This window comes from Lolium perenne, chromosome 7 (assembly GCF_019359855.2).
Source record: "Lolium perenne isolate Kyuss_39 chromosome 7, Kyuss_2.0, whole genome shotgun sequence".
Lineage (NCBI taxonomy): Eukaryota > Viridiplantae > Streptophyta > Magnoliopsida > Poales > Poaceae > Lolium > Lolium perenne.
In genome coordinates, this window is record NC_067250.2 from 298,859,759 (window position 1) to 298,885,479 (window position 25,721).

Here is a 25,721-nt window from a genome sequence, read left to right on the forward strand (position 1 = left end):
CTTTGTATGGGAGAGAGACACGCTCCGCTGTTGCATATGAACACATGTGTTCTTAGTGCTACTTTTAATGTTCATGGCGAAGGTTAAAACTGCTTCGTTCATTGTTATATGGTCGGAAACGGAAAATGCTTCATGTGGTAATTGGTATAATGTCTTGAATAATTTGATACTTGGCAATTTTTGTGCTCATATAGATCATGTTTAAGCTCTTGCATCATGTACTTTGCACCTATTAATGAAAAACTACATAGAGCTTGTTAAAATTTGGTTTGCATGATTGGTCTCTCTGAGTCTAGATATTTTTTGGTTAAGGTGTTTGAACAACAAGGAAGACAGTGTAGAGTCTTATAATGCTTGCAATGTGTTCTTATGTGAGTTTTGCTGTACCGGTTTATACTTGAGTTTGCTTCAAACAACCTTGCTAGCCTAAGCCTTGTATTGAGAGGGATTACTTCTCGTGCATCCAAATCCTTGAGCCAAAAACTATGCCATTTGTGCCCACCATACCTACCTACTACATGGTATTTCTCTGCCATTCCAAAGTACATTACTTGAGTGCTACCTTTAAAATTCTATTCTTTGTCTTTTGCAATATATAGCTCATGGAAAAATAGCCTTAAAAACTATTGTGGTATTGAATATGTAGCTATGTATCTTATTTCTTATAAGTTGCTTGTTGAGCGGTAACCATGTTTCTGGGGACGCCATCAACTTTTACACCTTTGTTGAATATCATGTGAGTTGCTATGCATGTTCGTCTTGTCTGAAGTAAGGGCGATTTTCATGATCAAATGGTTTGAGTATGCATATTGTTAGAGAAGAACATTGGGCCGCTAACTAAAGCCATGAATCATGGTGGAAGTTTTAGTTTGGACACAAATCCTCAATCTCTTATGAGAATATTATCTGTTGTTGAATGCTTAAGCATTAAAAGAGGAGTCCATTACCTGTTGTCTATGTTGTCCCGGTATGGATGTCTAAGTTGAGAATAATCAAAAGCAAGAAATCCAATGCGAACTTTCTCCTTAGACCTCTGTACAGGCGGCATAGAGATACCCCTTTGTGACACTTGGTTGAAACATATGTTATGCAATGATAATCCGTGTTAATCCAAGCTAATTAGGACAAGGTGCGGGCATTATTAGTATTCTATGCATGAGGCTTGCAACTTATAGGATGTCTTATACATAACACAAATGAATTATTACTACCGTTGACAAAATTGTTTCTATGTTTTCAAAATGAAAAGCTCTAGCACAAAAATAGTAATCCATGCTTCCCTCTGCGAAGGGCCATTCTTTTACTTTATGTTGAGTCAGTTTACCTACTTCTTTCTATCTTAGAAGCAAAGACTTGTGTCAACTGTGTGCATTGATTCTTACATGTTTACCTATTGCACTTGTTATATTGCTTTATGTTGACAATTATCCATGAGATATACATGTTGAAGTTGAAAGCAACCACTGAAACTTATATCTTCCTTTGTGTTGCTTCAAAGCTTTCTACTAAGAATTTATTGCTTATGAGTTAACAGTTATGCAAGTCTTATTGATGCTTGTCTTGAAAGTACTATTCATGAAAAGTCTTTGCTATATGATTCAGTTGTTTACTCATTGTCTTTACCATTGCTTCGAATCGCTGCATTCATCTCATATGCTTTACAATAGTATTGATCAAGATTATGATAGCATGTCACTTCAAAAATTATCCTTGTTATCGTTTACCTACTCGAGGGTGAGTAGGAACTAAGCTTGGGGATGCTTGATACGTCTCAAACGTATCCATAATTTCTTATGTTCCATGCTACTTTTATGATGATGCTCACATGTTTTATACATTATGTCATTATTATGCATTTTCCGGCACTAACCTATTGGTGAGATGCCGAAGAGCCAGTTGCTGTTTTCTGCTGTTTTTGGTTTCAGAAATCCTACAAAGGAAATATTCTCGAAATTAGACGAAATCAACGCCCAGGGTCTTATATTTCCACGAAGCTTCCAGAAGACCGAAAGGGTTACGAAGTGGGGCGACGAGGCGCCGCCACCATAGGGCCGCGCGGCCAGAGGGGGGCCCGCGCCGCCCTATGGGGTGGGCCCCTCGCGCCGCCTCCAACCCTGCCCTTCCGCCTACTTAAAGCCTTCGTCACGAAACCCCCTGTACCGAGAGCCACGATACGGAAAACCTTCCAGAGACTCAGCCGCCGCCAATCCCATCTCGGGGGATTCAGGAGATCGCCTCCGGCACCCTGCCGGAGAGGGGAATCATCTCCCGGAGGGCTCTTCATCGCCATGATCGCCTCCGGATTGATGTGTGAGTAGTTCATCCCTGGACTATGGGTCCATAGTAGTAGCTAGATGGTTGTCTTCTCCTCATTGTGCTATCATGTTAGATCTTGTGAGCTGCCTATCATGATCAAGATCATCTATTTGTAATGCTACATGTTGTGTTTGTTGGGATCCGATGAATATGGAATACTATGTCAAGTTGATTATCAATCTATCATGTATGTGTTGTTTATGTTCTTGCATGCTCTCCGTTGCTAGTAGAGGCTCTGGCCAAGTTGATACTTGTAACTTCAAGAGGGAGTATTTATGCTCGATAGTGGGTTCATGCCTCCATTGAATGCAGGACGATGTGACGAGAAAGTTCTAAGGTTGTGGATGTGCTGTTGCCACTAGGGATAAAACATCAATGCTTTGTCTAAGGATATTTGTGTTTATTACATTACGCACCATACTTAATGCAATTGTCTGTTGTTTGCAACTTAATACTGGAAGGGGTTCGGATGATAACCTGAAAGTGGACTTTTTAGGCATAGATGCATGCTAGATAGAGGTCTATGTACTTTGTCGTAATGCCCTGATTAAATCTCATAGTACTCATCGTGATATATGTATGTGCATTGTTATGCCTTCTTTATTTGTCAATTGCCCAACTGTAATTTGTTCACCCAACATGCTATTTATCTTATGGGAGAGACACCACTAGTGAACTGTGGACCCCGGTCCATTCTTTACATCTGAAATACAATCTACTGCAATACTTGTTCTTTACTGGTCTTCACAAACAAACATCATCTTCCACACTATACGGTTAATCCTTTGTTTTCAGCAAGCCGGTGAGATTGACAACCTCACTGTTACGTTGGGGCAAAGTACTTTGATTGTGTTGTGCAGGTTCCACGTTGGCGCCGGATTCCCTGGTGTTGCGCCGCACTACACTCCGTCACCAACAACCTTCACGTGTTCCTTGACTCCTACTGGTTCGATAACCTTGGTTTCTTACTGAGGGAAAACTTGCTACTGTACGCATCACACCTTCCTCTTGGGGTTCCCAACGGACGTGTGTTAACTGCACGCATCAGGCGCCGAGCGGTACGACGCGGACTGATGTCTACGGGTGCTTCTATTCTTGTAGACAGTGTTGGGCCTCCAAGAGCAGAGGTTTGTAGAACATCAGCAAGTTTCCCTTAAGTGGATCACCCAAGGTTTATCGAACTCAGGGAGGAAGAGGTCAAAGATATCCCTCTCAAGCAACCCTGCAATCACGATACAAGAAGTCTCTTGTGTCCCCAACACACCTAATACACTTGTCAGATGTATAGGTGCACTAGTTCGGCGAAGAGATAGTGAAATACAAGTAGTATGAATGAATATGAGCAGTAGTAACGGCGCCAGAAAAGTGCTTTCTGGCGTGCAGTTGATGGTAGTAATATTGCAGGAAGTAAAGATGCAGTAAAACAGTAAACAAGCGATGATTGCAGTATTTGGAAACAAGGCCTAGGGATCATACTTTCACTAGTGGACACTCTCAACATTGATCACATAAATAAATAAGTTATCTTCATTTGTGCTACATATACTCTTGTTTGATAATGAACACCATTCGTTGTGTAGGGCTACAAGAGCACCTCAATGCCGGAGTTAACAAGCTCCACAACATTCGGCATTCATATTTAATTAACCTTTAGAGCATAATAGATCTTTGCAATTTAAACCGAGTACTAACATAGCATACACACTGTCACCTTTACACTATGAAGGGGGAATAAATCACATCAATACTATCATAGTAATAATTAACTCCATAACCTACAAGAGATTATGATCATAACCTACGCCAAGAACTACACGATGCACACACTGTCACCATTACACAGTGAAGGAGGAATAGACTACTTTAATAACATCACAAGAGTAGCACATAGACTAATAGTGATACAAAGCTCATATGAATCTCAATCATGTAAGGCAGCTCATGAGATCATTGTATTGAAGTACATAGGAGAGAGATTAACCACATAGCTACCGGTACAGCCCTTAGCCTCGAGGGAGAACTACTCCCTCCTCATGGGAGACAACAGCGTTGATGAAGATGGCGGTGGTGTCGATGGAGAAGCCTTCCGGGGGCACTTCCCCGTCCCGGCGGTGTGCCGGAACAGAGACTCCTGTCCCCCAGATCTTGGCTTCGCGATGGCGGCGGCTCTGGAAGGTTTCTCGTACCGTGGCTTTTCCCGTATCGAAGATTTAGGTTACGAGGCTTCTTATAGGCGAAGAGGCGGAGTCGGAAGGGCTACGGGGGCGCCACACAACAGGGGGGGCGCCCCACCCTTGGGCCGCGCCGCCACCCTATGTGGTGGCCCTGTGGCTCTCCTCTGGTCCCTCTCGGGTGTTCTGGAAGCTTCGTGGAATTCTAAGATGCTGGGCGTTGATTTCGTCCAATTCCGAGAATATTTCCTTACTAGGATTTCTGAAACCAAAAACAGCAGAAAACAAGAACTGGCACTTCGGCATCTCGTCAATAGGTTAGTTCTGGAAAACACATCAAAACGATATAAAGTGTGAACAAAACATGTAGGTATTGTCATAAAACTAGCATGGAACATAAGAAATTATAGATACGTTTGAGACGTATCAAGCATCCCCAAGCTTAGTTCCTACTCGCCCTCGAGTAGGTAAACGATAACAAGGATAATTTCTGAAGTGACATGCTATCATAATCTTGATCAATACTATTGTAAAGCACATGAGATGAATGCAGCGATTCGAAGCAATGATGAAGACAATGAGTAAACAACTGAATCATATAGCAAAGACTTTTCATGAATAATACTTTCAAGACAAGCATCAATAAGACTTGCATAAGAGTTAGCTCATAAAGCAATAGATTGCTTTCAACTTCAACATGTATATCTCATGGATGATTAAGACATAAAGCAATATAACAAGTGCAATAGGTAAACATATTGAAGCAACACAAAGGATGATATAGCAAAGACTTGAATCATATTGAAGCAACACAAAGGATGATTAAGTTTCAGCGGTTGCTTTCAACTTCAACATGTATATCTCATGGATAATTGTCAACATAAAGCAATATAACAAGTGCAATAGGTAAACATGTAAGAATCAATGCACACAGTTGATACAAGTGTTTGCTTCTAAGATAGAAGGAATAGGTAAACTGACTCAACAATAAAGTAAAAGAATGGCCCTTCGCAGAGGGAAGCAGGGATTAAATCATGTGCTAGAGCTTTTTAAGTTTTGAAATCATATAGAGAGCATAAAAGTAAAGTTTTGAGAGATGTTTGCTGTTGTCAACGAATGGTAATGGGTACTCTAACTAACTTATCAACCAGACTTTCAAGAGCGGCTCCCATGAAGGACGTTATCTCTACCAGCAAGGTAGATCATCCCTCTTCTCTTTTGTTTACATATGTATTTTAGTTTCATTATTTATAGATGACACTCCCTGATACGTCCAATTTGCATCACTATTTTATATCATAATTTGCTGTTATTCATTGATATATTTCATATTTGGAAATGATACTTATGTTATTTCATCTATTTTGCATGTTTCATGATTATTTGGGGATCGCGCACCGGAGCCAGGATTCTGCTGGAAAAAGCACCGTCAGAATGCAATATTTCGGAAGATCAACAGTTGACGGAAATTATACGAAAAATCCTATTTTTCCAGATGACGAAGGGAGCCAGAAGGGGGAGCCGAGGGGACCCGAGGTGGGCCCACCTCATAGGCCGGCGCGGCCCAAGGCCTGGCCGCGCCGCCCTGTGAGGAGGGGGCCCACAGCCCTCTCTCGCCTCCTTTTCTTCGCGTACGTCTTCGTCCCGAAAACCTAAGCTCCAGAGGGTACATCGCGAAGAGCCACAGCCGCCTCTGCGGGGGCGGAGAACACCGAGAGAGAAAGAGCTCTCCGGCGGGCAGGAATCCGCCGGGGAAATTCCCTCCCGGAGGGGGAAATCGACGCCATCGTCACCGTCATCGAGCTGGACATCATCTCCATCACCATCGTCATCATCTCCATCATCATCACCGCCATCTCCACCGCTGCACCTCGTCACCGCTGTAACAATTCGGGTTGGATCTTGATTGTTTGATAGGGGAAACTCTCCCGGTGTTGATTTCTACCTGTTATTGATGCTATTGAGTGAAACCATTGAACCAAGGTTTATGTTCAGATTGTTATTCATCATCATATCACCTCTGATCATGTTCCATATGATGTCTCGTGAGTAGTTCGTTTAGTTCTTGAGGACATGGGTGAAGTCTAAATGTTAGTAGTGAATTATGGTTGAGTAATATTCAATGTTATGATATTTAAGTAGTGGTGTTATTCTTCTAGTGGTGTCGTGTGAACGTCGACTACACGACACTTCACCTTTATGGGCCTAGGGGAATGCATCTTGTACTCGTTTGCCAATTGCGGGGTTGCCGGGTGACGAAACCTGAGCCCCCGTTGGTATATCGATGCGGGAGGGATAACGGGATCTCGAGTTTAAGGTTGTGGTTAGATTTATCTTAATTACTTTCTTGTAGTTGCGGATGCTTGCAAGGGGTATAATCACAAGTATGTATTAGTCCTAGGAAGGGCGGTACATTAGCATAGGTTCACCCACACAACACTTATCAAAACAATGAAGATTAATTAGCCGTATGTAGCGAAAGCACTAGACTAAAATCCCGTGTGTCCTCGAGAACGTTTGGTCATTATAAGTAAACAAACCGGCTTGTCCTTTGTGCTAAAAAGGATTGGGCCACTCGCTGCAATTATTACTCTCGCACTTTACTTACTCGTACTTTATTCATCTGTTACATCAAAACCCCACAGAATACTTGTACGTGAGAATTTACAGTGAATCCTTCATCAAAACTGCTTGTCAACACCTTCTGCTCCTCGTTGGGATCGACATTCTTACTTATCGAAGATACTACGATACACCCCCTATACTTGTGGGTCATCAAGACTATTTTCTGGCGCCATTGCCGGGGAGTGAAGCGCTATTGGTAAGTGGAATTGGTAAGGGAAATTTCTACTGTTTGTGCTGATTTTATTTCTGCCTGCTGCTATAATTCATTATGGAGAGATCTTCTCTTGAGTGTTTATTTGGGAAATCTACTACTACTGCAAAGGTAGTGGATGAGGCGCCAGGTAAGGAAGAAATACCATACAAAATACCTATGAAAATTATTGAACGTGTAGTGGGTAACCGTTATACTGGGGATGGAACTGTCCACCCTGGAGATCATTTATTGTTCTTACATGAATTATGCGGTTTATTCAAGTGTGCAGGTATTGCTATGGATGAAGTGAGGAAGAAACTATTCTCTATATCGCTGTCTGGTAAAGCGGCGCATTGGTATAAATTACTGGATAATGGGGATTCTCTTGAATGGAATGATATTGTGCCCCGGTTTTATTCTAAGTTCTATCCTCCAAGTGAGATTCACAATGATCGGAATCGCATATATAATTTTTGGCCTCATGAAGGAGAGAGTATTGCCCAAGCATGGGGAGATTGAAGTCTTTAATGCTCAAATGCCCCATTCATGAGCTTCCTCGTAATATTAAAATAGATAATTTCTATGCAAGACTTTCTTTTCAAGACAATACATATCTGGATACTTCTTGTTCTGGATCATTTACACGCAACAAGGAAGATTATAAAAGGGACATTCTTAATCGGATCCAAGAAAATCTTGAAGGATGGGAGAACGACAAGGATAGAGAATCGTATAAATTATGATTATAAATGCATTGAAGCTTTTATGGATACTGATAAATTTCGTAATATGAGTGCTACTTATGGTCTTGATTCTCAAGTTGCTGCAAATCTTTATAAAGCTTTTGCTTCTCATTATGAATTGCCTAAGAAGAACTTTGATAAGTATCATGAACCGTATAAAGATAAAATTGATTCATCTTAAAATAAATGTGTTGTAGTGGAAACTGTTGATCATGTTATTCCTGAAGCTTATATTGAAAAAACTCCTTTCCCTGCTAAAATGAAGGAGTACTCTGTTATAAATAGTGCGGTTCATAAAAGTGAAAAGAAACCTATAGAACCTGAAGAACAAATAAAAGTTGAACTTTTGTTGCAATTATTAAAGATCTTGTGACTGAAAATGTGGAGGATGGTCATATTATTTTCTGTGAAGATGCCTCTAATATTGTTTCGCATCCTAATAAGTCTGGGAAAGCTAGTGTTCCTATGCTATCTGTTAGAATTGGTGATCATTGTTATTATGGTTTATGTGATATTGGTGCAAGTATTAGTGCTATTCCTTATGAGCTTTACACGGAGATTATGCACGAAATTGGTTCTTGTGAACTTGAAGATATTGATGTGGTTATTCGGCTGGCTAATAGAGAAACTATCTCTCCAATTGGTATTGTTCGAGATGTGGAAGTTCTATGTGGTAAGATTAAATATCCTGCTGACTTTTTGGTACTTGGTTCTGCTGCTAGTAAATATTGTCCTATCATTTTTGGTAGACCTTTTTTAAATACTTGTGGAGCTATTATAGATTGCAAGAAAGAGAAAATTTTGACTAAATTTGTTGGTGAATCTTATGAGTTTAACTTCACTAAATTTACCAAAACTCCTTATAAAGCTGATTTGCCTAATAATGATTTTAAAGTTGAACAGTGTGCATCTATTGCTCTTGCTCCTAGTAATCCTTTGCAGCAACATTTGGAGAATAGTGAGAGTGAAGCTTTTAGGGAAGAAAGAGATGAGCTTGATGAAATTTTCCTTCGTCAACCTATTCTTAAGCATGATTTACCGGTGGAAGGTCTGGGTAGAACACCACCACCAAAGGAAGATCCTGTCTTTGATTTAAAACCATTGCCTGATAATCTTAAATATGCTCATATTGATGATAAGAAAATATATCATGTTATTATTAGTTCTAAGCTTTCAGAGTTTGAAGAAGAAAGGTTATTGGAAATATTGAAGAAACACCGAGGTGCTATTGGCTACACTCTTGATGACTTGAAGGGGATTTCTCCCTCTATTTGCCAACACGCCATTAATATGGAAGATGATGCGAAGCCTGTTGTTGAACCTCAGCGTCGTCTAATTCCTAAGATGAAGGATGTGGTAAGAAATGAGGTATTAAGACTCCTTGAAGCTGGTATTATATATCCTATTGCTGATAGTAGATGGGTTAGTCCTGTGCATTGTGTTCCTAAGAAAGGAGGAATGACTGTTGTACCTAATGATAATGATGAGCTCATACCTCAAAGAGTAGTTGTAGGGTATAGAATGTGCATTGATTATCGAAAAGTTAATAAGGTTACTAAGAAAGATCATTACCCTTTGCCTTTTATTGATCAAATGTTAGAAAGGTTATCTAAAAACACTCATTTTTGCTTTCTTGATGGTTATTCTGGGTTTTCACAAATTGCTGTTAAAACTAAAGATCAAGAGAAAACCACTTTCACTTGTCCCTATGGAACTTATGCTTATAGGCGTATGCCTTTTGGTTTATGTAATGCTCCTGCTACTTTTCAAAGATGCATGTCTGCTATTTTTTCATGGCTTTTGTGAGAGTATTGTAGAGGTATTCATGGACGATTTTTCCGTCTATGGAAATTCTTTTGATAATTGCTTGCAGAACCTTGATAAAGTTTTGCAGAGGTGTGAAGAAACTAACCTTGTTCTTAATTGGGAGAAATGCCACTTTATGGTTAATGAAGGAATTGTATTGGGACATAAAATTTCCGAGAGAGGTATTGAAGTTGATAGAGCTAAAGTTGAAGCCATTGAGAAGATGCCCTATCCTAGGGATGTTAAAGGTATTCGTAGTGTTCTTGGTCATGCTGGGTTTTATAGGAGGTTTATTAAAGACTTCTCTAAGATTTCGAAGCCTCTTACTAATCTTCTTCAAAAAGATGTGCCTTTTGTTTTTGATGATGATTGTAAGGAAGCTTTTGAAACTCTAAAGAAAGCCTTAACAACTGCCCCTATAGTTGAACCTCCTGATTGGAACTTACCATTTGAAATTATGTGTGATGCTAGTGATTTTGCTTTGTAAGGCCTTGTTCTTGAATGACGAGTAGATAAAAAACTGAATGTTATTCATTATGCTATTAAAACTCTTGATGCTGCTCAAAGAAATTATGCTACTACTGAAAAGGAATTGTTAGCTGTAGTCTTTGCTTGTGATAAGTTTAGATCTTATATCGTTGATTCAAAAGTTATTATTCATACTGATCATGCTGCAATTAGATACCTTATGACAAAGAAAGATGCTAAGCCAAGGCTTATTAGATGGGTACTTCTTTTGCAAGAATTTGATCTGCATATTGTAGATAGGAAAGGTGCTGATAATCCTGTTGCTGATAATTTGTCTAGATTGGAAAATATTGCTTATGATCCTGTTCCTGTTAATGATAGTTTTCCAAATGAACAATTGGCTGTAATAAAGGTGAGTTCGCGAGGCAGGTCCTTGGTATGCTGATTATGCTAACTTTATTGTTTCCAAGTACTTGCCTCCAACCTTTTCAGCTCAGCAAAGGAGGAAATTCTTTTATGACTTGAGGCATTATTTTTGGGATGACCCACACTTATATAAAGAAGGAGTGGATGGTATTCTGCGAAGATGTGTTCCCGAATATGAGCAACAATAGATATTGAGTAAATGTCATGGGAGTGCTTATGGAGGACATCACGCCGGAGATAGAACCGCGCAAAAGGTTCTACAATCAGGTTTTTATTGGCCAACTCTCTTCAAAGATGCAAGGAAGTTTATTTTATCTTGTGATGAATGTCAAAGGGTTGGTAATATCTCCAGACGCAATGAAATGCCTATGAATTATACTCTTGTTATTGAACCGTTTGATTGTTGGGGATTTGACTTCATGGGACCTTTTCCCTCTTCAGAAGGTAACACTCATATACTTGTTGCTGTTGATTATGTTACTAAATGGGTGGAAGCTATACCTACAAAAAGTGCTGATGGTGAGACCTCTTTAAGAATGCTTTTAGACATTATTTTTCCTAGATTTGGAGTTCCTAGATATATTATGACAGATGGAGGTTCTCATTTTATTCATGGTGGTTTTAGAAAAACTCTTGCTAAATATGGTATTAATCATAGAATTGCTTCCGCTTATCATCCTCAAACTAGTGGGCAAGTAGAACTATCAAATAGAGAAATTAAATCTATCTTGCAAAAGACTGTTAATAAAACTAGAAAGAATTGGGCTAGTAAATTGAAGGAAGCACTATGGGCTTATAGAACTGCTTATAAAAACCCCATGGGAATGTCACCTTATAAAATGGTTTATGGAAAAGCTTGTCATTTACCTTTAGAACTAGAGCACAAAGCTTATTGGGCTGTTAGAGAACTAAACAAAGATCCTAAACTAGCCGGTGATAAGAGGTTGTTGCAATTAAGTTCTCTAGATGAATGGAGAAGTGAAGCTTATGAAAATGCTAAACTTTTTAAAGAGAAAGTTAAGAAATGGCATGATAGAAGGATTATCAAAAGAGAATTTAATATTGGTGATAAAGTCCTATTGTATCGGTCTCGTCTCAGATTCTTTGCAGGGAAATTACTCTCGAAATGGGAAGGACCATATGTTGTTGAGGAGGTGTATCGTTCAGGAGCAATTAAAATTAGTTCCCTCCAAGGCAATGCCACGCAAGTGGTGAATGGACAAAGACTCAAGCATTATATCTCAGGTGATTCTTATAATGTAGATGTTGATGTTATTCGAGCGGAAACACCAGAGGCTTTCATCAAAGGTCAAATTGACGATCCGCGAACTCGACTTTGAATAGGTAACGGATACGGGTAATAAAAAGTTCGCGATTTGCTTTCCGAACAATGTTTTTGCTGTTTTTGGAAAATATGAAAAATTACGAGATCGAAACGAGTGGAGGAGACGCACGAGGGCGTGCCCCCATAGGCTGGCGCGGCCAGGCCTTGGCCCGCGCCGCCCTATGAGCTGGCCGCCTCGTCGCCCCTTTCCGACTCTGGTTCGACCTGGTACTTTCCGTTTGTCATAAAAATTCCTGCTATATAACCCCCCGGACCCCTGGAGGTCCGTATATCGTTTTCTCGACGTGTTTTGTTTCTAGCTGTTTCTGCCAGGTTGTATTTTCAATTTAGGAGCACCATGGCCTCCAACAATAAGGGCAAGGGGCTTTCGGATGAAGATATTCAAGATCCCGAGTGGAAAGAGGTGGACGAGAGCGTCAAGAAAGAAGATGAAGAAGAAGTGGAGGAAGACTCGCGCGCATACCCGCGTGCTACCGTCGCAAGCATCAAAGTGGTGGATAACCCTTTTAGTGCAAACAGGAGGGCAAGAATTCGCACCGGAGGAAGGTTCCCACGTCATTACCTAGCTCCAAAGACATCTTTTTCAGGCACTTACCATCCCTTCCGCAATCTAATCTACAATAATCAAATTGAAAGGACTCCCAAGGCGGCATTGCCTAGCAATTGGGATATAGATCGTTCTAACACTGCAGGAAGGAATGAAGCACGAAGCTGAAGGGTGGGGAAATAACTCCAAGAATTGGGACTCGCCGTCGGACATACTTCTTAATCGCGTCGAGCACAATTCGGAGATGATCCGCAACCTCATGTACAAGATTGATGAGCTTCAGGAGCTTGTGGATAAGCTTGTCAGGAATTCATCACCACCATCGCCAAAGGAGTAATTCATCATCGGTATTGGCATCCCCTTGGTTTGTTCCAAGCTTGGGGGAGTGCCGCGGTATCACATCATCACTACCTTTTACCTTTTTACTATCAAGTAGTTTCATATCATGAGTAGGGAAGTTATCATATAAGATGGGTTGCAGTGTGGAAGTATCTCTCCTTTAGTTGGTTGTCTATGTATCCCTTGGTGTGAGGTATCGTTATGAAATATTAATGAGAAGTCTTATCATTTACATATTGCACACCTTATTTTAGTTTGCAATTTCTATTATATGATTGATCTTGATTTTAGTATTGGTACCACTTTGGGAGCATTGAGTAAATCTATTTGGTTTTGGCAAACTTAGCATTGGTCAATAGCAACAACACCTTGAGGTTTAAGTAGAAAAGAGAAATATATATAGTTGTTTCATTGTCTTCCTTTCTTGTTAGCTCATAGCTTATTATTTTGAAGTTAAAATTGTTTGTGCTTACAAGAAAGATGCATGATTGTTTCTATCACATGTATATTCATTTGTTTCCCTCAACTTTTGTGCTTGCTAATTAACCTTGCTAGCCAAAGGCCTGTACTGAGAGGGAATGCTTCTCGTGCATCCAAACCTCAACCCAAACCTATGCCATTTGTGTCCACCATATCTACCTACTACATGGTATTTCTCCACCATTCCAAAGTAAATTGCTTGAGTGCTACCTTTAAAATTTCTATCCTTTACCTCTGCAATATATAGCTCATGGGACAAATAGCTTAAAAACTATCGTGGTGAAGAATATGTACTTATGTGTCTTATTTATTAGTAAGTTGCTGGTTGAGCGGTAACCATGTTTTCTGGGGACGCCATCAACTCTTTTACCTTTGTTGAATATCATGTGAGTTGCTATGCATGTTCGTCTTGTCTGAAGTAAGGGCGGTTTTCACAATCAAATGGTTTGAGTATGCATACTGTTAGAGAAGAACATTGGGCCGCTAACTAAAGCCATGATTCATGGTGGAAGTTTCAGTATGGATAGCTAATCCTCAATCTCTTATGAGAATAATAATTGTTGTTGAATGCTTATGCATTAAAGAGGAGTCCATTATCTGTTGTCTATGTTGTCCCGGTATGGATGTCTAAGTTGAGAATAATCAAAAGCGAGAAATCCAATGCGAGCTTTCTCCTTAGACCTTTGTACAGGCGGCATAGAGGTACCCCTTTGTGACACTTGGTTGAAACATATGCTATGCAATGATAATCTGTGTTAATCCAAGCTAATTAGGACAAGGTGCGAGCACTATTAGTATACTATGCATGAGGCTTGCAACTTATAAGATGTCTTATACATAACACATATGCTTTATTACTACCGTTGACAAAATTGTTTCTTGTTTTCAAAATGAAAAGCTCTAGCACAAAAATAGTAATCCATGCTTCCCTCTGCGAAGGGTCTGTCTCTTACTTTATGTTGAGTCAGTAAACCTATTCCTCTCCGTCTTAAGCAAGCATTTGAGTTGTTGTGATCAAACCATTATATTATGATTTACTTCATCATGTCTTTTACTCTTCCTTGTTTAGTACAAGTTTTATCTGAATGAATATAGCTTTGAAAGTTATCAATGATTACTATGATTGAGTATGCAAGTTTACCATAAGCTTTAATATGAAAGTCTTTGCTCCATAGATAAGTATAATCATTAAGCGTTCTCGACCAAGAACAAAGTTTGCCATCACCAACTATGATTTCTTATGCACCTTTATTTGTGATTACCTTATACTTGTTTCAAGTTGAGTTATATGAGGAAGTTGTTCACTAGAATGTCTTGTGTGAATGAATATGATGCTTCTTGTCCGTATTTGATTTATCGACTCTTCACTCCATAAACATGTGGTCCTGTTTACCGAGTTCAGTTTCGCTTGGGGACAAGCGAAGTCTAAGCTTGGGGGGAGTTGATACGTCCAATTTGCATCACTATTTTATATCATAATTTGCTGTTATTCATTGATATATTTCATATTTGGAAATGATACTTATGTTATTTCATCTATTTTGCATGTTTCATGATTATTTGGGGATCGCGCACCGGAGCCAGGATTCTGCTGGAAAAAGCACCGTCAGAATGCAATATTTCGGAAGATCAACAGTTGACGGAAATTATACGAAAAATCCTATTTTTCCAAATGACGAAGGGAGCCAGAAGGGGGAGCCGAGGGGACCCGAGGTGGGCCCACCTCATAGGCCGGCGCGGCCCAAGGCCTGGCCGCGCCGCCCTGTGAGGAGGGGGCCCACAGCCCTCTCTCGCCTCCTTTTCTTCGCGTACGTCTTCGTCCCGAAAACCTAAGCTCCAGAGGGTACATCGTGAAGAGCCACAGCCGCCTCTGCGGGGCGGAGAACACCAGAGAGAAAAGAGCTCTCCGGCGGGCAGGAATCCGCCGGGGAAATTCCCTCCCGGAGGGGGAAATCGACGCCATCGTCACCGTCATCGAGCTGGACATCATCTCCATCACCATCGTCATCATCTCCATCATCATCACCGCCATCTCCACCGCTGCACCTCGTCACCGCTGTAACAATTCGGGTTGGATCTTGATTGTTTGATAGGGGAAACTCTCCCGGTGTTGATTTCTACCTGTTATTGATGCTATTGAGTGAAACCATTGAACCAAGGTTTATGTTCAGATTGTTATTCATCATCATATCACCTCTGATCATGTTCCATATGATGTCTCGTGAGTAGTTCGTTTATTTCTTGAGGACATGGGTGAAGTCTAAATGTTAGTAGTGAATTATGGTTGAGTAATATTCAATGTTATGATATTTAAGTAGTGGTGTTATTCTTCTAGTGGTGTCGTGTGAACGTCGACTACACGACACTTCACCTTTATGGGCCTAGGGGAATGCATCTTGTACTCGTTTGCCAATTGCGGGGTTGCCGGAGTGACAGAAACACAGGCCCCCGTTGGTATATCGATGCAGGAGGGATAGCAGGATCTCAGAGTTTAAGGCTGTGGTTAGATTTATCTTAATTACTTTCTTGTAGTTGCGGATGCTTGCAAGGGGTATAATCACAAGTATGTATTAGTCCTAGGAAGGGCGGTACATTAGCATAGGTTCACCCACACAACACTTATCAAAACAATGAAGATTAATTAGCCGTATGTAGCGAAAGCACTAGACTAAAATCCCGTGTGTCCTCGAGAACGTTTGATCATTATAAGTAAACAAACCGGCTTGTCCTTTGTGCTAAAAAGGATTGGGCCACTCGCTGCAATTATTACTCTCGCACTTTACTTACTCGTACTTTATTCATCTGTTACATCAAAACCCCCTGAATACTTGTCTGTGAGCATTTACAGTGAATCCTTCATCGAAACTGCTTGTCAACACCTTCTGCTCCTCGTTGGGATCGACATTCTTACTTATCGAAGATACTACGATACACCCCCTATACTTGTGGGTCATCACTCCCCCCAACCTTTTGCTTACACAAGCCATGGCTAACCGAATCCTCGGGTGCCTTCCAACATTCACATACCATGGAGGAGTGTCTATTTGCAAAATTAAGTTGCTTACTGATAGATCAGGGCAAAGCATGTGAAGAGAATTATTAATGCAAGTTAATTAATTGGGGCTGGGCACCCCATTGCCAGCTCTTTTTGCAAAATTATTGGATAAGCGGATGAAGCCACTAGTCCATTGTGAAAGTCTGTCAGAAGTAAATGACAAGATCGAAAGATAAACACCACATACTTCCTCATGAGCTATAAAACATTGACACAAATAAGAGATAATAGCTTTTGAATTGTTTAAAGGTAGCACATGAAGTATTTGCTTGGAATGGCAGAGAAATACCATGTAGTAGGTAGGTATGGTGGACACAAATGGCATAGTTTTTGGCTCAAGGATTTGGATGCACGAGAAGAATTCCTCTCAATACAAGGCTAGGCTAGCAAGGTTGTTTGAAGAAAACTCAAGTATAAAACGGTGCAGCAAGACTCACATATGAACATATTGTAAGCATTAAGACTTTACATCATCTTCCTTGTTGTTCAAACACCTTAACCAGAAAATATCTAGACTCTAGAGAAACCAATCATGCAAACCAAATTTTAACAAGCTCTATGTAGTTCTTCATTAATAGGTGCAAAGTACATGATGCAAGAGCTTAAACATGATCTATATGAGCACAACAATTGCCAAGTATCAAATTATTCAAGACATTATACCAATTACCACATGCAGCATTTTTCGTTTCCAACCATATAACAATGAACGAAGCAGTTTCAACCTTCGCCATGAACATTAAAAGTAGCACTAAGAACACATGTGTTCATATGCAACAGTGGAGCGTGTCTCTCTCCCATACAAAGAATGCTAGGATCCGATTTTATTCAAACAAAAATAAAAACAAAAGCAAACAGACGCTCCAAGTAAAGCACATAAGATGTGACTGAATAAAAATATAGTTTCACTAGAGGTGACCTGATAAGTTGTCGATGAAGAAGGGATGCCTTGGGCATCCCCAAGCTTAGACGCTTGAGTCTTCTTGAAATATGCAGGGATGAACCACCGGGGCATCCCCAAGCTTAGACTTTTCACTCTTCTTGATCATAGTATATCATCCTCCTCTCTTGACCCTTGAAAACTTCCTCCACACCAAACTCGAAACAAACTCATTAGAGGGTTAGTGCATAATCAAAAATTCACATGTTCAGAGGTAACACAATCATTCTTAACACTTCTAGACATTGCCCAAAGCTACTGGAAGTCAATGGAACAAAGAAATCCATCCAACACAGCAAAAGAGGCAATGCGAAATAAAAGGCAGAATCTGTCAAAACAGAACAGTCCGTAAAGACGAATTTTTTAGAGGCACTGGACTTGCTCAGATGAAAATGCTCAAATTGAATGAAAGTTGCGTACATATCGGAGGATCACGCACGTAAATTGGCAGATTTTTCTGAGTTACCTACAGAGAACCCTGCCCAAATTCGTGACAGACAGAAATCTGTTTCTGCGCAATAATCCAAATCTAGTATGAACCTTGCTATCAAAGACTTTACTTGGCACAACAATGCAATAAAATAAAGATAAGGAGAGGTTGCTACAGTAGTAACAACTTCCAAGACTCAAAAATAAAACAAAAGTACTGTAGTAAAATAAACACATGGGTTATCTCCCAAGAAGTGCTTTCTTTATAGCCATTAAGATGGGCTCAGCAGTTTTAATGATGCACTCCCAAGAAATAAGAGTTGAAGCAAAAGAGAGCATCAAGAAGCAAATTCAAAACACATTTAAGTCTAACCCACTTCCTATGAAAAGGAATCTTGTACACAAATAAATTCATAAAGCATAATGCAACAAGCATAGAAAGATAAAACAAGTGTAACTTCAAGATTTTCAGCAAAAAGAGAGGTGTTTTAGTAACATGAAAATTTCTACAACCATATTTTCCTCTCTCATAAAGATTTTCAGTAGCATCATGAACAAACTCAACAATATAACTATCACATGAAACATTCTTATCATGAGCTACATGCATAAAATTATTACTCTCCACATAAGCATAATCAATTTTATTAGTAGTAGTGGGAGCAAATTCAACAAAGTAGCTATCATTATTATTCTCATCAAGTGTAGAAGGCATAGTATAATCATAATAAAATTTACTCTCCATAGTAGGCGGCACCAAAAGACCACTATCATTATAATCATCATATATGGGAGGCATATCATAATCAACATAAACTTTCTCCTCAATACCCGGAGGGCTAAAGAGATCATTTTCATCAAAACCGACCTCCCCAAGCTTAGAATTTTCTATATCATTATCAACAATGGTGTTCAAAGCGTTCATACTAATATTACTACTAGCATGCGAATAAGGTTCATAGGTTTTTTAATTTTCACATTAAACCATTCATGTCTTGACTCAGGAAACAGTTTAAAAAGCTCACAGATGTTTTCCATTATGCCTTACTAGTGTTTAACAAGAAACAAAAAGATGCAATTGCAGGATCTAAAGGAAATAGCTTCGAGCACTCACACAACGGCAATATAAAAGTACTTAGTTACCTGGGACCGGAGTATGAGTGCCTTTTACCTTTCCTCCCCGGCAACGGCGCCAGAAAAGTGCTTGATGTCTACGGGTGCTTCTATTCTTGTAGACAGTGTTGGGCCTCTAAGAGCAGAGGTTTGTAGAACAGCATCAAGTTTCCCTTAAGTGGATCACCCAAGGTTTATCGAACTCAGGGAGGAAGAGGTCAAAGATATCCCTCTCAAGCAACCCTGCAATCACGATATAAGAAGTCTCTTGTGTTCCCAACACACCTAATACACTTGTCAGATGTATAGGTGCACTAGTTCGGCGAAGAGATAGTGAAATACAAGTAGTATGAATGAATATGAGCAGTAGTAACGACGCCAGAAAAGTGCTTGCTGGCGTGCAGTTGATGGTAGTAATATTGCAGGAAGTAAAGATGCAGTAAAACGATGAAACAAGCGATGATTGCAGTATTTGGAAACAAGGCCTAGGGATCATACTTTCACTAGTGGACACTCTCAACATTGATCACATAAATAAATAAGTTCTCTTCCTTTGTGCTACATATACTCTTGTTTGATAATGAACACCATTCATTGTGTAGGGCTACAAGAGCACCTCAATGCCGGAGTTAACAAGCTCCACAACATTCGGCATTCATATTTAAGTAACCTTTAGAGCATAATAGATCTTTGCAATTTAAACCGAGTACTAACATAGCATACACACTGTCACCTTTACACTATGAAGGGGGAATAAATTACATCAATACTATCATAGTAATAATTAACTCCATAACCTACAAGAGATTATGATCATAACCTACGCCAAGAACTACACGATGCACACACTGTCACCATTACACCGTGAAGGAGGAATAAACTACTTTAATAACATCACAAGAGTAGCACATAGACTAATAGTGATACAAAGCTCATATGAATCTCAATCATGTAAGGCAGCTCATGAGATCATTGTATTGAAGTACATAGGAGAGAGATTAACCACATAGCTACCGGTACAGCCCTTAGCCTCGAGGGAGAACTACTCCCTCCTCATGGGAGACAGCAGCGTTGATGAAGATGGCGGTGGTGTCGATGGAGAAGCCTTCCGGGGGCACTTCCCCGTCCCGGCGGCGTGCCGGAACAGAGACTCCTGTCCCCCAGATCTTGGCTTCGCGATGGCGGCGGCTCTGGAAGGTTTCTCGTACCGTGGCTTTTCCCGTATCGAAGATTTAGGTTACGAGGCTTCTTATAGGCGAAGAGGCGGAGTCGGAAGGGCTACGGGGGCGCCACACAACAGGGGGGCGCGCCCCACCCTTGGGCCGCGCCGCCACCCTGTGTGGTGGCCCTGTGGCTCTCCTCTCGGGTGTTCTGGAAGCTTCGTGGAATTCTAAGATGCTGGGCGTTGATTTCGTCCAATTCCGAGAATATTTCCTTACTAGGATTTCTGAAACCAAAAACAGCAGAAAACAGGAAGTGGCACTTCGGCATCTCGTCAATAGATTAGTTCCGGAAAACGCATCAAAACGATATAAAGTGTGAACAAAACATGTAGGTATTGTCATAAAACTAGCATGGAACATAAGAAATTATAGATATGTTTGAGACGTATCACGGACATCGTCGATCGGGCTGGTCCTGAGGAAGAAGAGTTCGAGAAGGACGAGTAGGAGGTCCTCCTCGGCTGCCATTGCGTTCCGGGAGACGGTGGCGGTGAGGGCGGCGCCTCCAACCTTGGAGCGCCGTTGCGGATGCCGCGGATGACGCTCTCGAGGGTGCGCCCCGAAACACCCCAGAACCGGGCGCGCCCGTCCTTGTTCCAACTGTTCGGCCCGCCGATGAGGCCGTCGGTGCTACGCATCTCCTCGTCGTACTTGGTCTTGAAGTACGTGGCCCACCACTTGTCGTTGTTCTTGGGCGCTCTGGTCGGATCCGCCCGCTCCTCGGCGCTGAGTTCAGCCCACCGAGCCCTGATGCCGTCCTTCCATTGCTCCTTCCAAAATAGAGTCCGACTGACAAATCTACTCACTAATCAAACACACCGCTTCGCTAATAACCATCTTGTTTGCTCCCACCACCACACTGCCCACGACCCACGAGACGACCCCAACCGCCGCAGCTGGGCGAGCGGCCACAGTTGCCGCCCTGCCCCCAACGCCGCCGCGGCCACCCTGCCTCCACGCTGCGTCCCAGCCCAATAGGAGAACGCTGTAGTGTCGGGAAGCCGCCGTCCTCGAAGAGTTCCAGGATGCCGGTGACCTGCACGCCGCCTTGCCCGACGCTCCCTTTCACATGTCTGCACTATCTCCCTCCATTCGTCACGGCGTGCTGCTCGTCATCTCCTACTTCTCGCTAGATCCCTTAACGGGGGCAAGTGTGCAGAGGTACAAGTTGATCCGCACGTCACCTATTCGACATAATGTGTGCGAAAGATATTTGATCATGACATCATGGCTTCTGTATTCTGATTTTTATTCTATGGATGCCTTGAGAGTTGATACATAGGAGAAATAGCTTGCTACCACCAGCAAACTTCCGAATGTCTTATTAGTGCATCATGAAAGGACTCATAGTATTGTTATATCGTTCTTATTACAGAAAAATCAACCCAGGGCTGTGTGAAAACTGATCTAGTTCTTCCAAATAATAGGAAATACCACTCTCTATTTATTTTGTATGAATCAGTTGTCTTTTTAGTTTTAGTACAGTGGAAAAATAAAATGCAGCAAATAGTCTTGGTCCACCATAGACCAATCCTCGGTTCTATCTTCTTGATGTTTATTTGTTCCTTATGCACTAACAGACGAGCTACATTCAGATGCACTAACAGATTTTGCTAAAAATGTCAAACCAAATTATCTTGTATTATTACTATTTCTACCAGTCAAGATTATTTAAAGCCATTTTCCACTCTTTCTAAATGCGTTGGTTCGTTCTAGAATAATTTGTTACTTGAATCAATTGACAGAAAAAAATGAAATGTGGTTGGGAGCTTGCTAATGCATTAAAATTGTAGATATGAACATACAGACAATTCGTGTCCTTGTGTAAAGAAGATTTTATTTTCATTACTCAGGTTGATCAGTTTGGTGGTGAAAGATTATGTGGTACTAATGCTTCAAGATTACATCCCGTTCACTCCCAATTGCCAGAGGTAAGGAGTCATTTGATTTCTAAAGCGATTAGCAGCACTACTGTGTTTCATTAGAACAGAAAATAAACCTACTTCCAAGGATAGTCTAAGTTGTAACTACTTACACATCTGCATGTATACATGCATAAATGACCTATTAGGTCTTTGCTTCAAATCTGAATTGTTATCTATATTCGAACAAACTAACTTGATATACGACATTGATTTTCGTTCATGTTGTATCGAAGGGTCAAATGTTTCCTGTACTTTATTTGTAGACTTTCACTACTTGGAAGTTTGGATAAAGAGACAATGGAGTGTCAAATGTTATAAGTATGTCCATATACTTATTCGAACAGGAGATGCAGGATTTATTTAGCCTTGGTTCTTGTAGATTTAGGTACGGATAACCAGCTCATGGATTGGGAATGGTGACTTTAGATACTTTCTTAAATTACATGGGTCTGTTAACTGTTCTTAAGCGTCTTGGTTCGAGAATCTCATTCGCAACAGATCCTAATTCGTTGATTGCTTCTCTTGACCCAAGGCTGCATCCCTAACATCTATGATCCATGCCACAGGGCTCCACATTTATTTGTTTGACGCATTTGAAGTAAGGGGATTCATGATTGATGGAAATTTGTCCTCAATGGATTTTATTTTCTGACCTATTTTGGGGAGACATGTACTGAACAGAGTAAACAAGAATTCTATTTTCTAACGCAAAGTGTGAAATTTGGATTCTTCTATCTGTCTACTTAGCTTCATCAGGGATTAAACATTAGGCTGCGGGTGGTGATGAAACTGAAATATTATTTAGCATGATGTAGAGAGCAAGGGACATTAGGAGGTAGAAAATTGCCTACTTCCTGCCAAGGATTTCTCAATTGCCAAAATGAATCAGTAAGTAAATATTTTTACATTGCTACAGCTGATGAATTTTTCTAATTCCATATATGCAGTGATTAAATTTGAGGGTTGTCAATACAGGGAAGTGGCTCAGGTGAGTACAGATTGCACGATTTCTTTAGATACAATATACTTAACAAGCTGATGCAAGGAAAATGACCAACATATCGATTTGTTTATGTAGCCAGACCATATTAATTTTTGCACCTGCATCTCAGCAAGTCCCCATGGTTGTAGACTGCTTAGCATCCGGATCAACACTGGAGTGTTCTTGATATCGTACAAGGCTACAAGCACATTAAAGTTGATGCTTAAGTGGTAATTTTAAGTATGACCTAACATTCCCTACACTTAAACTGTCCTTGTACCAATTGCAACATTTTCAGATTTTTAGCATGTGAACCTTGATTCTGCAAATAGACTCTGTTGGTTGTCAATCTAATTTTTACTACAAACATTGTAATGTTGATTCTTGCCCATGTTTTCCAGGTTTGCATAATTCTATTGTGTAACTTATTTTTCTATATATCTATGGTGTCTCCATGTCTGCATTTGTGATGTTAGTATTAACATGAGATGCTTATAGCCCAGGATATTCGGAAGATATTCTTTACCATACGAATCCATTTTGTTTTGAGATGACGGGCTTTATAACTGGAGTAAGTACAGTAACATGAAGGGAGTAGCATGCTTTTATGTTTCATTATGTTGGTGACTTGCCTGATTGTGTACCTAACACACAAAGACCTCTCCATCTTCTAAGCATGCATCTTATCACATTATCCGGCAAATGCAAAAAAAAAGTTGATTCACATATTTCCACTTAATTCAGTTATGAACCCTCTCCTTTCATGTCACATTTTTTAGGATTTTGGAGAATGCTATGAAGTTATAATTTGGTTATCTCTTGCTCCAAATGGTTTGCCTACCATCTAAGTATCCCCTTTATCACACTGTTCTCGCTGCGGTCACCCTGGACCCACCGCGGTGCAGTCGAGTCCACCACAGTACTTGCACGTTTCCATTCTTTATCTTTATTTTCATTCCTACTGGATCTGGGTCAAGTTGTTGATTTTTTTTTCTTGTTTTGATTCAGGATCTCATGTGCCACGCTTAGCCCCTTAGGCGGTGAATGAGATTAGCCTCAAACATGCAGGTTGTTGTTACTTACCTTGTTTTGCTGTAGATTTTTCCAGAGTCAGTCGAGCTTGCCATGTTTTGTTATCAGTCCTAGCATTCTATCTTTTTGGCAGATGTATGAACTAGATTGCTTGTGATGGCTCTTGCAGAATGTTATCTTGCAGAGTTAGGACTGTAGTAGCATATGCTCAGAAAGTTTAGAAGTTTTCAACATTTTAAGTTTCACCACTACTATTCTAATGTTTTTGGTATGCCGGGACGTTTGTGCAATCAGTTTTGCCTCTGGTATTTGAAGTCCGTATATGTTGAATTACCTAAGTTGGTGTAAAAAGGGCTCCAATTTGGTATTTTTGGTACGGATATAGATGAGAAGATAAGGTCCTTTAGTTTCTGCAAATGGTTGATATTTCATTTGTGGTAGCCATTCCATATTCTTCCAGATTTCAGTGTCATTATATGAACTGTCCTAGATGAAACTTCTGTGTGCTGATAGTTTCATTTTGGCATATTTCTCATGCTCCGCTCTTTTTGTTCTGCATTGGCTAGAAGCTCTATGTGTTGTTCACTGGTACTGCAAGTTCGTTAAAAGAAGTGGACATTAGCAGAAGAGTTATATGAAGGTAATACTGAAGCAGAAGCTCCACATTCCCTGTTGTCCATGGTGTCAGAAAACATTTTGATATTCTCCAGAAGATAATTAATGGTTTAGAAAGCACACATGATATACTCTACTAATCCTCCTTATAATCAATAGATCTGTATGAAATTAGAAAAGGGGTTTCTATTTGTTCTCCTATTTTAGAAAGACACTCTTTTGAGTTCAGGCTTATATGTTCTGATTGCAGTTTTGCCGAAATTTCAGTTTGTAAAACATGTGATCAGATCCATTCTATCTTTATACTACTGGCCCTCTTCTGATAAATGAATCCAAGACATTATTGCAATAGCTGTTGAGATCCTTTGCTTAGTTGCTTGTTCTCGAGGTATTGCATAGACCAGACCCTGCTACCTATGGTATTTTTATGACAGAGGAAGAAGGAATATAAAGAAGCTTTAGCTAAATTTCAGAAAGATAGCAACCAGACCTCTCAAGAAGTGGTAGTGCTATGAAAGTGTATCCGGAACTATCACAAGTGTCCAGTCTAATTAGTAATTTTGCTTGAAACAGACATGAGGATGTTATTCCTAGAGTGAGGATGTTATTACTAGAGTGCATGCATTCAATATGCTTGGAGTTGACAGTGGCAAAATATGCTCAGAGCTACCTTTTATAGTGTGAATTTAGAAGATAGGAACTTGTAAGTGTGGTAGATGCACCTATCTAGCATTTCGTGCATGGGAAACTGTGTATTTAGATTTTAGAATTAAGGATATATAATTAGTGACTATAAAGCAATTTTTTGGTGCTTCAGAAAAGAGTTATGTTGTTTTATAACATGCAAAAGTTTGAAATTCAGCATTACTAATATCGTTGACTCATTAGTCGAGACATGTATTGCATGCGCAAGCTTACTAGTGGCATGTTGGTGAGTGAGTGGATGAT